The sequence below is a fragment of the Heterodontus francisci genome, chromosome 9, assembly GCF_036365525.1.
Source record: "Heterodontus francisci isolate sHetFra1 chromosome 9, sHetFra1.hap1, whole genome shotgun sequence".
Classification (NCBI taxonomy): domain Eukaryota; kingdom Metazoa; phylum Chordata; class Chondrichthyes; order Heterodontiformes; family Heterodontidae; genus Heterodontus; species Heterodontus francisci.
The window spans coordinates 78,381,776-78,396,855 of NC_090379.1; the positions used below are offsets into that span (position 1 = coordinate 78,381,776).

A 15,080-nucleotide genomic window follows, 5' to 3' on the forward strand; every position below is an offset into this window, starting at 1 on the left:
TGCCTGGAAAGCTGTGGACACACCCCTGAGGAGATGAGCCCACTTCAGTCTCCTTGGGACATCCAGTGTAACGTCTGAGCACAACTCAACCAGGAAAGAAACTGAGACACCGAGCAACTCTGTCTCACCAATAGGGGGCAGAACCAAGACTTGGGACCTGTCACACTTAGCCAAACTAGCCCACTGCCTTAGTCTTTGTTTTACATTGGTGCAGGTGGGCCTGAGGTAGAACTTAACATTTTGTTTTAAATGAACAAAAATAAACATATCGGAGCTATGGCGAAAGTTCAGGTGAACCAACATGGTGATGCTGAACAACCCGTTTACATTTTTCAAACCTTTTCAGTTCAAGATCACTTTTGAATGCATTGGAGATCTGTCCGAGGATTTGAAATGGGAATCAATAATGTGGGTTCTGCCGAAAGTCAAGAATATGACCAAGTCTTGGACTCTGTACTTGTGAGACCTGTTCTATGTTTGTCTTTCAGCAGCAAATCCTTCTGTCATCTCAGATGCCAATGCAGTTAGAGCAGCTGCCCTTTCAACAAGCTGCACTTACATATCAAAGTCAAGAATTTATCAGGGTTGGATATTATCTAAATAATGAATACTACAATCTAGCACTGTGTGCAAATTCTCCAGTGAAACTAAATTTCTCTAAGCTCCAGCAAAACATTTTGGCATCAAGTCCATGAGTTACAAGGTTCCATACCAACTGGGATAACAGTAGTGAAAACAATAAAATAGATGATTTTGAATACACAAGTCCTAATATGCAATCCATTCTTTCCACAAGTACATTACATTAGATGTGAAGACATTAGAGAGAGTGCAGTAAAGATTCACGAGAATGGTTCCAGGTATGAGGAATTTCAGTTACATGGATAGATTGGAGAAGGTGGGACTGCTTTCCTTAGAGAAGTTGAGAGGAGATTTGATAAATGTGTTCAAAATCATGAGGGGCCTGGTCAGAGTAGATAGGACAAAACTGTTCCCATCGGTGGAAGAATCAAGAACAAGAGGGCACAGATTTAAGGTAGTTGGCAAAAGAAGCAATAGTGACATAAGGAATAATGCTTTCACGCAGTGAGTGGTTAGGATTTGGAATGCACTGCCTGAGAATGTGCTGGAGGCAGGTTCAATCAAGAGGGAATTGGATTGTTACCTGAAAAAGAAGAATGTGCAGGGCTATGGGGAGAAGGCGGGGTAGTGGCACGCAGTAAATTGCTCTTTCGAAGTGCCAGCGCAGACACAACGGGCCTAATGGCCTCCTTCTGTGTTGTAACAAACGGGCGGCACAGTGGCGCAGTGGTTAGCACCGCAGCCTCACAGCTCCAGGGACCCAGGTTCGATTCCGGGTACTGCCTGTGTGGAGTTTGCAAGTTCTCGCTGTGTCTGCGTGGGTTTTCTCCGGGTGCTCCGGTTTCCTCCCACAAGCCAAAAGACTTGCAGGTTGATAGGTAAATTGGCCATTACAAATTGTCACTAGTATAGGTAGGTGGTAGGGAAATATGGGGACAGGTGGGGATGTTTGGTAGGAATATGGGATTAGTGTAGGATTAGTATAAATGGGTGGTTGATGTTCGGCACAGACTCGGTGGGCCGAAGGGCCTGTTTCAGTGCTGTATCTCTAATCTAATCTAACAAATCTGTGATTCCATGATTGTGTGATTCTATGATTACATGCAGCTTCAAAGGACTTAAAAGCAACATTAGGGAAAAGTAGAAAAAAGATATTGCTAAAGGCATTATATGTAAATATGTAAAGCTTTCACAACAAAATAGATAAATTAATATCAGAGATAGAAATTCATGGGTTTGATCTAATAACCATTATGGAGACGTGGTTGTAAAGTACCAAGTTGGGAACTAAATTTTCCAGGATACTTGACTTTTAGGCTGGGAATTTTACTGTGCCACTTGGAACAAGTTCAGAGGCAATGGAGGCGAGGTGGCCATAAAATGGGAGAGGCCAACATTTGGCCAGAAGTCCGACACATGAGCACTATGCCTTGCATGTTCCAGATGCACCCTTGTGCTCCTGCACTGGTTCACTCACCCTCTTGGGTGGGCATGCCTATCTCGTCATCAGCAATTGTGCGGCTGCTCTTATGCCCTGCCATTTCCAAGGCCTCCTCCTCCACGGGGGTCAGGATGTGAATGTACAGCACCTGTTCGCCAGTCTTGGCCCTTTCTTTACTGTTGTGTGCTGTCTTCTCCTGCAGTCACAAGAAGGAAGACTGTTAGTTTCCCCATGGAGACAAACACAACACCTATGCTGGTGGCAGCCCAGCACTCCATGATGGGGGCACTCGAATGCCTCCTGCATAAGGCCACTCTTGAGGGACCATGTGGGTGGCAACAATAACAAACAGATGCCTCTCACCAAGATGCAGCCATGCCTCTGACAGGATATGCTGCTTCCTGACATCCTTGCCACTGACTAGGTGGTTACTCCCTCTCTATCAAGAGCACCCTCTCACGTTGCCTTATGCAAACCCCAAAGGGAAAAGAGGTATAGAGTACTCACCTGGATGGACTGAGGGAGGTTATTGATGTGATTGCAGCACTATATCCAGGTTTGGGGGGTGACCCCACGGCTGCTGACCTCCTCTGCAATGTCCATCCAGGCTTGCTTGGTCAGGCAGTCACTCTCCTCTTCCCGTCCCTTGGGAAGAGGACTTCCCGCTTTGCCCTTGCAGCCTGGAGGAGAACCTGCAGGGATGCATCGCTGAACCATGGGGCCACCTGAGGTCTTCCTTCTGCTATTCTTGCTGCAGGGTTTTGGCTCAGGAAATCAAGATGTCAAATTAATTTGGGTGGAGCTACGAAATAACATGTGGCAGGAAACACTGGTGGGAGTAGTTCATAGTTGCAGTGTAGGGCACAGAATAAAGCACGGAATTAGAAGTGTATGCAACAGGGATAGGATAGTAATTTTAGGGGGGTTTCATTGTCAAATAGACTAGGTAAACCAAATCTTCAGTAATAGGGCTGGATTTGGTCAATCTGTTGGGGGTCCTAGTTGCGGAACTTGAAGTGGGTGCCGCTGCCGCTCATCACAAGCATTTCAGTCCACCGTGATCATGTGACGGGTGGCCAATTATCATAATGGAGGCACAGGGCCCATCCAATTACATGACGGGGGCAGTCAGTGAGGTACTGATGGTGTCGGCAGCAGAGACAAAGCAGATACTGGCATCATCTTTAAAGTGCTGCCAATCCTGCTTAATCTGCTGCTTCACTGACTCACTTTGCTGCAGCTTTGCCTTAGATGCTGCTTTGCCTTTGCTGCTCCTGTGCTGCTGTGCTGCCTTCTGTCCCTCCCTTCATTGGAGGCGCTGCATCACGCCATGGGGGTCCAAAAATACAGGGAGTATGAGAACCATGCCAGAGGGCCTCCAGAGTGCTGTCAATGCAGAGACGTCCCTGTCTCAGCATCTGTGTCTTTGCGACTTCTCCTGGCAGACCCCCTAATGGCCCTCCATGCCCACCCTTGCTGATCGCTGACCTTCATTATTGGACACCCAATACAGCCACCCAAAATGAAGATTCCTCCTTGCAGACCACCCGAGACCCAGCTCACCCAGTACTCCCACCCAAGACCCTGTTGACCCAGTACTCTCACCTGAGACCACAACCCCCCTTGAAGACCACCCAAGACCACCGCCCCCCCAACCCCGCAGACCACCAGAGACCAAGCCCCCATTGCAGAGCATCCATTATTGTAGGTGGACAATGGCCTCCGTTTCCCCCTCTACCCGCTATGCAGTGCTGGTTATGGCTGCCTACCCATCGCGGCACTGAGGCCTTGCCGAAGTGCTGCCAGCTTTCAACGGGGAATCCGAAGGCACCTGAGGGACGCTTGTCATCCATTTAATTCCAAGCCCCCCAATGAATCGCAATGAATTAGATGCTAATGTATTAAATCTGAGTTATTCAGCAATTTAAATCGCATTCCCTTCACGTCGGGGCTGCAACACCGCCTTGGTACTGCCTGCCAATGAAGCTGATGTCATGACATTGGATCTCTGGGCAGACAAATCCGACATGATTCTCTGCCCCTCAGACGACCATTCCCACTCCAAATACCTGCACTAAATTCAGGCCATAGTGTGCCGGTTAAGTTTATGGAACGTATATTTGATAGTTTTCTAGATCAGTACATCGAGGAACCAATTAGGGAACAGGCTATTTTGGATCTAGTATTGTGCAATGAGAAAGGGTTAATTAATAACCTTGTGATAAAGTAGCTTCCAGGAAATAGTGATCATAATATGACAGAATTTTATATTGCATTTGGCATTGATTTAGTTAGGATCCAAAACTAGAGTCTTAAATCTGAATAAAACAAACTATGTAGATATGAGGGGAAAGTTGGCTCAGGTAAGTTGAGGATCTAGATTAAAAGGTATGACTGTAGATAAGCAATGGCAAATAGTTAAATTCATAAAAGCAAAATACTGCCAGTGTTGGAAATGTGAAATTAAAACAGAAAATATCGGAAATACTAACCAGGACTGCCAATGTCTGTGAGAGAAACAGAGTTAATGGCTGGAAGTTTACCTGAAAGAAATAAGTCCTGCCACTGAGACCTAAGGCGTGGGATAGCCTCGCCGAAAGTGGTGGTGGGTGGGGGGATAGTTTTGCACGCAATATTATGAGGGATGTCCAATTAAGGGCTGGCAGGCGGGGAGGCATCCAGTGAGATGGCATTGGTGAGGGTAAGTTCTGGATCCTGAAACCCTAGTGCCATCTTTAAAAGCCATCTACAAGCACATGATATTGCAGCAGCCCTGGAGGGAGCTGTGAGAGATCACTGGCAGCAGTACAAATGAAGACATGGCTGAAGGCAGATCAAGGGTTTCGGTCAAGATTCAACAATGCCTCTGGACAGCAGGAGGAGACCAGCATGGTAGACCAAGTATGCTTGGATGGAGATAGCAGTGGAGGTCAGCAGCCGTAGGATTGTCCGTCATACCTGGTTGCGGTGCCGGAAAAGGGTCAATGACCTGATGTGTTTTGGCAATGTGAGTGCAATGCATAACATTAAGCTTGCCATTGGAGATGCCCAGGCATCAGCATTGGCTGTCAGATGGATGTCTGTCTCTCTGTGCAGGACACCAATCAGGCAAAGGTGACACCTGAATAGTCAGTGCTGATTGGCCACATGCAAGAGGCATGCCTGTGGTGCCACGTTGGACAGTCAGACTGCCACCACCAACATAGGAGTTGTGCGTTTCTTTGACGGGTGAATAACAATGGGATTGTATGTGCTCCTATAAAATTCTAACAGGACTAGACAGGCTAGATGCTGGGAGGATGTTCCCGATGGCTGGGGAGTCCAGAACCAGGGGTCACAGTCTCTAAATACGGGGTATGCCATTTAGAATCGAGATGAGGAGAAATTTCTTCACTCAGAGGGTGGTGAACCTGTGGAATTCTCTACTGCAGAAGGCAGTAGAGGCCAAGTCATTAAATATATTCCAGAGTGAGATAGATATATTTCTTAATGCCAAAGGGATCAAGGGATATGGGGAGAAAGCGAGAACAGGGTACTGAATTAGACAATCAGCCATGAACTTTTTTGAATGGCTGGGCAGGCCCAAAGGGCCGAATGGCCTACTCCTACTCCTATTTTCTATGTTTCTATGCTCGCCGAAGAGAGTTCACAATGCACAGGAAATGTCAAGAACCAGAGGAGGTGTGCCCTACATAGCCATCCTCACTCCGATGGAAGGAGAGGTGCTGGAGCTAGTTGGAGTGGAGGCAGGCAAGGCAATTGTAGAGGGTGAGGTGGGCGTGGAGCCCCAAGAGAGCGAGTGGCCTAATGGATAGACGCAAAAGACCCTCTGGGGAGCACAAAGCATTGTGCCCATGTGTGCAGCACTGGCCTCATAGAGCTACAGATGATGAATAGATAGAAGTAGATGTTGTAAAGCACATAGTCCTCTTATCAGTTTTATCTCTCTTGCTGGCTGCCACAGAGCCTGAGCAACAGCCCCCCACATCTGAGGAGAGGGAGAGGGAGACCTCAGAGGGTTCACCATCACATCATTCTCCCGCATCCTCCACCAGCGCAGACAGTCTCACATTGGTGGGTAGTCAGCAGCGGTTAGTCATGGGGGTCACAATCTGGCAAACAGAGCACAGATGCGCCTGAGTAGCTGATGGAGGCAGTGACAGCTGAGGTCATGCAGACCCAGAGGACTATGGAAAGGCCTGGCACTGCTCAGGTTTAGGCTGATGACATTCATCTGGAGTCATCCACAAGATATCAGATGCTGGAGCTGCAGCGTGAGGTGCATGAACATCTGGCAGAGCTTCCAGAGGCTATGCGCACCCATATGCCGATGATACAGGAGTCCATCCAGGCCATGAGAGCAGTCATGACTCTGGCGTGTGCAGACATGGCTTCCTCCATCAAGAGAATGGTGACCTTCATGGAAAGCCACATCCAACATACCACCCAATGGATGCTGGAGATGTGCATGGACCTCCATGACATCGCCATCTCCATGAACTCTGTGGAGCAAATGCTGAGCGAGATGGGGATGAGATGCCTGCAGCTGTCGCCAGCTCCTGTACTACACTGGTGAGCAGGGAGGGACAAGTATGCCCTGAAAGGGTGGAGCAGCAGCCATCTGCAGCATCTGGGGGGCTCCTATAAGACAGCGGCTCCTCAGTCCCTCTGACGATGACACCAGTGCCTCAAGGAGACACAGAGACAGAGTGCACTCCTGCACATGTGAAGGAAGCCCTCAAGCCCGTGCCCTCCAGGCCTTATCAAAAGCCACGTCGCAGAAAGGTCAGCAGCCTATCTCCCCCTCAGCTGACAGCATGGGGGAGCACCACATAGGAGCACCCTAAAGTGCATGAAAAAGTCCACCTAGCTGCACTTGGGCTTCTTGGGGTTATATCCTGATGTTAGATTTCTCCTTGCGGTGTAGGTGTCTTAAATGAATTGTAAAATTGAGCACCACTGAAAGAATCCTTTACTTATTTTAGCACTACTGGGCCATTAACAGTTCGCTGGCTCCCACAAAGAGTGATGTGAAGGATCACACTGAGTAAGGTCAAGGCATTTCCCATGTTGCTGCCTCATGCGATGACGGCTCCAGAGAAATGGTAAGGTCAGTCAAGTAAATGACAACAGGTCTGCAGAAGGTGGAAGATTTATTGGATTGACTGGGTGTGTAAGTAAGGCTAATGTGAAATGTGCTCGTATTAGTGAGTCACGAGCCTCCCTTGCGCCTCCCTTGTGCATACCTCATCGTGCCTTGGAGGCTTCATCCTGTTGCACCTGGTCACCATCTCCATCCATATACTCATCCACGGAGGAGACATCATGCTCGTGGATGTCCTCATTGTTCAAAGCTTCTCCTCTCTGTAATGCCAGGTTGTACAGAGCACAGCACACCACAATGATACACTGAGATATATTGAAGGGCTCACTGGATCTATCCAGGCATCTGAACCGCATCTCAGAAGGCCTTTGTCCTCCTCGACTGTTGCTCAAGTTGTCCCGTGGCAGCTGTGATATCTCTCCGCTGCATCTGTGCTTGGTTTCCTCACAGGTGTCAGTGGACAGGCCTTCAGTGCGTAGCCCTTGTCATCCAGTATCCATCCTTGAAGACAAACAGGGGGCCTGAAAAGGTCAGGAACCTAGGATTGCCTTAGTATACAGGAACCTTGCACAGACCTGAAGGATCCATTTTCAGTGGTAACAGACCAGGTGCATATTGAGCAAGTGGAAACCCTTCCTGTTAATGAAGACTGCTGCCTGGTCTGTGGGAGCCCTGATGTCCACATGCATGCAGTCAATAACACCCTGCACCTAGGGGAATCCAGTGATGGCCCCAAATCCTATAGCCCTCTCAGCTTGACTGTCCAGATTGGTGCAAAACCACATGTACTGGCTGGCCCTCTTGAAAATGGCATTGATGACCATCTTGTTGCAGCGATGAGCTGCAGACTGGAAGATCCCAAAGGTATCTCCTGAAGGTACCTGGAATGATCCTGAGGCTTAGAAATTCAGCGCCACGGTGACCTTCAACAGCACAGGCATAGGGTGCCCGCCCCTCTCCATAGGGCTCAGCTTATCTGCCATCATGGCACACAGTTGGGGACCGCCTCCTTGGAGAGGCAAAGTCATTAGCAACACTGCAGCTCTGATATTTGCAGGAAGTTCAGCTTCCAATGGCGGACCATCTCTGAGGAGGTATTGTTGTCTGCGCGCAAGAGGCTGATTGTGTGCCCCTCTGTGCCCTCCTTCTCCATGCCCCCTTCCAGGTTCATCCTTGTGCCCTTCCGCTTGCTGCTGTCTGTGGTGTCAGCTTTCTCCCTCTGTTATGCTGCTGCTCACTGGAGGTCTTGAAGCCTGAGTGAATGGGACCCATGGCAAATAGCTGCACTCAATTCTCTAGGTCTCCCACCACCCCTCCTCTATACATACAGGTGCCAAGTCTGATAGGGCACTTAAGCAGTATGCCCCCACTGTGCTAGGCAAGTTTGCCCCTGCTCCAAATTGCTACTTCCACTGCCCATCAAGCGCCACCCTCGCTGTCAAGCGACTCTACCGCTCGCAATGGCTGCTGTCTGCAGCCAACACTCATCTCCCACTGAGCATCCACGTTATTATAACTGGCGAGGCTCTGAAGTTTCATTGTTCCCGTGCACCCATCAGAAAATTAGAAAACCTGGTAAAATCGCTGTTAATTGCCTTCCTGCCACATTCCAACATAAACAACTCCCACCAGCCCGGCTGTCTCTGGTCATGACAGAAAGATGTCCAGCTTCCCTCCCTATGCCTTTCATTGCCATTTTACCACACCTCCCGCCTTCCAGCCTGTTGCCAGTGTGCTAGATAAATTCAGTCCAATGTTTCAGATCTGTTACCTTTCATCAGAACTGGGAAAAGTTAAAAGTGCAGCAGGTTTTGAGCAAGTGAAAGGTGAAGGGTGTGCAAAAGAATAAAAAGGAAGGTCTTTGATAGGGTGGAGGGCAGGAGAGATTAAATGACATGAATCATGACTTTCACAAATTAGAGTTTTATTTTGTGGCAGTAGTCCAATGTGAATGCCCTTTCAACCTGAGTACTGGCATTTCTCATTACATTTTCTCATGCTGTTAATTCTTTTGAAGCAATTCAATAACTGCTTATTTTTGCTGTCATAACTTATGAATAACATTTTTATTTGGGCATGGATAGAATTGTCCATGTTCCAAAAATGTACCTGGAAATTTCTAAAACTGTTTTAAAAGAACAAATATTTTTAGTTTGCAGAAATGTAGCATCCTCAAAACAGGAATAGGCAAGCATATACACCATATGCAATAGTATAATTAACTTTGCAGGGGGTGTTGGCCTGATCAGCAGATCATTCTGAAAGTGAGCAAAGAAGCCATTTGAAAGAAGTATGTGAGTGTGACTGCGCATCGTGACAGTTGGGAGACCCTTACTGCTACACAGGGGTGTGAATTTCTTTTGTGTTGGCTTTTCTTCACACAATTTCGGTATTAGAGATCCCAAGAGGAAAACTCTCCACTGGTTGGAGGCCAATCATCTCTGCCCCAGGACATTGCTACTGGAGTTCCTCAGAGTAGTGTCCTATGCCCAACCATCTTCAGCTGCTTCATCAATGACCTTCCCTCTATCATAAGGTCAGAAGTTGGGATGTTCGCTGATGATTGTACGATGTTCAGTACCATTTGCAACTCCTCAGATACTGAAGCAGTCTGTGTCCATATGCAGCAAGTCCTGGACAACATTCTGGCTTGGTAGCAAGTAACATTCATGCCACTCAAATGCCAGGCAATGATGATCTCCAATAAGAGAGAATCTAACCATTTCCCCTTGACATTCAATGGCATTACCATCGCTGAATCCCCCACTATCAACATCCTGGGGGTTACCATTGACCAGAAACTGAACTGGAGCAGCCACATAATACTGTGGTTACAAGAATAGGTCAGAGACTGGGAACTCTGCAGCGCATAACCCACCTCCAAACTCCAAAGTCATTCCACCATCTACAAGGCACAAGTCAGGAGTGTGAGGGAATATTCTCCACTTCCCTGGATGAGTGCAGCTCCAACAACACTCAGGAAGCTTGACACGATTCAGGACAAAGCTGCCCACTTGATCAGCACCCCATACACCACATTAAACATTTTACCCCTTAACCACCGACTCACAGTGGCAGCAGTGTTTAGCTTATACAAGCTGCACTGCAGCAACTCACAATGGCTCCTTTGACAGAACCTTCCAAACCCACAACCTCTTCCACCTAGAAAGACAAAGACAGCAGGCGCATGGGAACACCACCACCTCCAAGTTCTACCACAAGTCACACACCATCCAGACTTGGAAATATATCATCATTCCTTCACTGTCACTGGATCAAAATCCTGGAACTTCCTTCCTAATAGCACTGTGGGTGTACCTGCACCAGATGGATTGCAGCAGTTCAAGAAGGCAGCTCATCACCACCTTCTCAAGGTCAATTAGGGATGGGCAACAAATGCTGACATTGCCAGTTCACCCACATTCAATAAAAGAATTTTTAAAAATTGCATCCAATATTTGCTGTTGGGTTAGGGAAATTTTCTTCCTGTGTTAGGATTAGGGATAGCTGTGGCTTAGAGTGACATTTGGGTAGAAATCTTACTTTATTGAAGAAGGGAATTAATTTTGAGGAGCGAAGACTCCACACAGAGATGCGTTTACTCAGGGTAGATCTAGTGCAGGTCAATTATATTGTGTGATTTGGCCAATGACTCATGCACCTGTTATACAGAATTCCGTTCACACACAAGGACCATGTATTTTTAAGTACTAACACAGGCGAAGAAAGATGCAGAGTGAAAAAATTTTAATAACATGGGGAGTGTCCTCTGGAAGAAGCAGGAATTTAATTTACTAACTTTAACTATATTTAAAATTATATGGAATGAGTTTTTTATATATAAGAATAGGTGCAACTGGCAACAAATATAGATTTGCCAGTGAAAAATAGATGGGATTGTTAAAAAATCATATCTAATATAGTGAACAGCTGTAAATAAATGAATACTTTCCAAATTAGAAAGTGACAACCACTTGCAGTGAAAAGAATGATCTAGTTGTAATCCTGACCGTCGCATTTAAGGTACGGTAGTGCCCAATGTCAGAAAAATTCACACAAATGTGTTTCTTCGCTACATTAAAACTCTGTTCGCCATAAAGTTAAAAAGGTGTTCTGAAATTAGCCATAGAACAACATATTTCACATAACTAAAATCTCCCATCGCTGGAACCATTCTGGTAAATCTCCTCTGCACCCATTCACAGATCCTCACATTCTTCCGCAAATGTAGTGATCAGAACTGGACGCAATGGGGCATAACCAGAGCTTTATAAAGATTCAGTATAACTTCCACACTTTTATACTCACTGCCTCTGTTTATGAAGCCCAAGATCCCATATGCTTTGCTAACCACTCATAATATGTTTTACCATCTATAGAAATCGATACACATGCATCCCCAGGTCCCTCTGTCCCTGCACCCTCTCTAGAACTACACCATTAAGTCTATATTACCTCACCTTATCTCTTTGGCCAAAATGCATTGCCTCACACTTGTCTGTATTAAATTCCATCTACCACTTATCTGCACATTCTGCTAGACTATCTATGTCCTATTGCAGTCAATTGTTATCATCCTCATTGTTTGCCACTCCTTCAAGTTTCGTATCATCGGCAAATTTTGAAATTCTATTGTGTATTCCAAGATCCAAGTCATTTATCTATAGCAAAAAAAGCAGCGGTCCCAGCACTGCCCCTTACGGAACACCACTGTCTGCATCCTCCAGTATGAAAGACAACCATTTATCATGACTCGCTGTTTTCTGTCCTTAAGCCAATTTTAGATCCAAGTGGGCCCTGACCCTCTTATTCCATGAGCCTATGTTCTGCATGTTTTGCCTACTATGGAATAAAGCTGTTTATGAATGCAGTCAAACTCAAACTATACTTGCATTGGAGGCAATTGGTTCCTGGAATGAGAGGGTGGTCTGTGATGAGAGGCTGAGTAAATTGGATCTATAGTCTCTGGAATTTAGAAGAATGAAAGGTGATCTCATTGAAACTTACAAGATTCTGAAGGGGCTTGAAAGGGTAAACACTGAGAGGTTGTTTCCGATGGCTGAGGAATCTAGAACATGGGGGGACAGTCTCAGGATAAGGGGGCAATCATTTAGGACTGAGGTAAGAAGAAATTTCTTCACTCAGAGTGTTGTGAAACTTTGGAATTCTCTACTCCAGAGGGTTGTGGATGCTTCAACTTTGAGTACATTCAAGGCTGGCATAGACAGATTTTTGAGGCTGAACTTTTGAAACAGGATGGGGAACCCGACACCCAAATGATTTCCATGTCTCGACTCCATGCCTCAGCTGCGTTGCTAATGCCTCGTGTTCTTCAAATGTTAATACGCTAATTGGGCAGAAGGTGAGCTTGGTGTCCAATTAGTGGTGCCAAGCGTCTGCAAGAGGCAGGAGCTGTTTGCACAGTGCGAGTGGCAAAGACAGGCAGCAGTCACGATGGGGCCTGCCTCTGCCTTGCCAATGAGAGCAGGCAGCTCCATGGAGGGCCAGAGGAATAAAGAGCTGAGGCAGGGCTTCCAGAATTTAAAAAAAAATTCCTGCACTTGGCCTGGTGCAGGATCCCAATGGGCCCAAAACATTTCGTCATGCAGCAATAAATTTTACCCCATGCCCACTGCACCAGACTTGTCAGGCTTGCCGGAATCGCCATTGAAAATTGTACTGCGGACACCTCCAACCTATAATGTGCTCCTTCATGGGCTTAATGAGCCTTAATTGAAAGCGACAGAGTTCTCCATTCCCTCCATCCCTCCCTCACATTGAAAATATCATACTGTTCCGGAGGCATTGGGTTCTGGAGTTGACCTCCTGGACTATGATTTTCAAATCGCATCTGCACTGGATCTCGACCGTGCAGCCCTTTGAAAATGTGGCCCTTTGTATCTCAGGGAAGATATGGGAAGGAGAGGCGGGAAAGTAGAATTAAGGCAGAAGATCAGCCATGATTGTACTGAATGGCGGAGCAGGCAAGGGGGGCTGTTTGGTCTACTGCTGCTCCTATTTCTTATGTTCTTATGAAATCTGGTTCAGAACACAAGGGAGTTTCATTTTTACACTCCCAGGGCTGAGTACCATGCTAATAGATACAAGGCAGAATGGGGCACTTCTGTAAGAAGTAGGTGACTAGACCACCAAGGGGAGTGACTCACACCACTGACCCCCAAGTAGGTATCTGCAGCAAATCGAAATTCATAACATTGCCATTTCTCCAGTTTATATTTCTTTTGCTCCTCCCAATCTGAAAAGAAATCATATGAAGCACACTATCATGCTCACAAAAGGACCATTTATGAACTAAAGTGAACTGGAGCAATTCTGAACTATAAAAATGAACTGGTGAAATAAACTCCAAGGAATAGACATATGTTTCCGGTAGACAAGATGTATTGAGAGGTCAGATGACCCCTCCTGTTCTGCAAATATGTATCATGACCGTTGGAGACTAAACTCAACATCCCATCTGGACTAATTCTGGGGAGGACACATTAAAATGCTAAACAGGCCATTCAATGTTAAATGGCTCCTAGCTTCAAGAATTGGGTTGATAAAGACCTTCACAGACAGAGCGACTCCAGAAGCAAAGCCAAGATAATAGATGGGAATAACACCACTTTGTCAAGATAAGCCACATCCCAACCCTATTGCGTAACAATGGCCTCACATTCAAAGACATTGAATGGACACACCAGGGAGAGCATCTATGGTCACCTGACTAAAACCTAGTCTGATAAGGGCTTCCTTAAAAAAAGAGATTTTTCTGAGCAAGAGAGAGAGGGAGAAATCCACCCAGCGAAAAAGCTGAGACATCCTTTCCAGCCAAGAATAAACTTGTCTGTATATCTTTAAACCACTGAGGCAGAGACTCCAAAGGTGATCTTGAAAACTCCCCATCTGAGAAATTTTAGCTAGATTATCCATCAACTTTGACTGAGTCATAAACAAAAGAATTTTCAAAATTTCAGTGAACCAAGACAAGGAACATGAGGCCTGCAACACTGTTAAAAATTCCTCCTGGAAAACCAAGAAGGTTTCAAAGTGAACTCCTTTTTATAACAATCGTACTTAAATGTATGCTATTCTTTAACTTCTGTCATTTTTGTGTGTGTACATGTGTGTGCCTATGTGAGTGGGTGAGGTTGTAAACATTTTCAGGTATTATTTAATAAATAGATATCTTTCTTTTTAAACCTACAAGAAAACCTGTCATTTGTCTGTTTATTTGACCCTTAAAACACTCAGGAACTAAAACGCTATTTAAAAAAAAACTCAGTTGAGAGGTCAAAAGTGGAAGTCACCTATGACATTTCCCACCTGTCCGTAACAACACAAAACAAATTTTGAATAAGAACTTATATTTTTACTGTTAAATGCTTTTTCTTTGCAAAATGAGTGTCTTCAACTTTAAGAACTTAATGTAACTAAGACAGCAATTCATGCAGGGGGTCAAATGTAAAGCCCTCAACTATACAGCATGCTCAGCACTGATATGACCATGATAGCATGATGGTTTAAAACAAACACATGGTCTACTGTATGGGTTAAGTTTGTAATGATGAAACATAACTGACTATTCCATCAACTCTTTGCTATCATTAGAAATTTTTGTAAAAGTCATGCATAGTGAGTATCCAAGTATGCCTGCACAGAGCTCTCCTTAATCTTACTCAAGACATTAATCTTGATTCTATGATCATAGTGATCTCAGAAATACTACTACACTATATAGTATAAGTGAGTGATTCTGTAACTTTTGACAAAAATGCTAAAAAATATTGATGCCACATTCTAAAATTGTGTGCTAAACTTACATTTAATTAATTTACTTTTACAAATTTAGGACTGCATAATAATATATCCAATTCTGAATAACAATCTGTTTAGATTTAGTGATAGCAGGTATACAAATACAGATCAAGCTTGTACTTAAACTTCAAG

The 15,080-nt window shown here is 45.5% G+C and overlaps 1 pseudogene; it reads left to right on the plus strand.

Annotated features, from left to right (window-relative positions):
- The first annotated feature begins 276 nt into the window (after positions 1-276).
- Positions 277-809, plus strand: LOC137373340 (histone chaperone ASF1A pseudogene; annotated as a pseudogene).
- Positions 810-15,080: the final 14,271 nt, after the last annotated feature.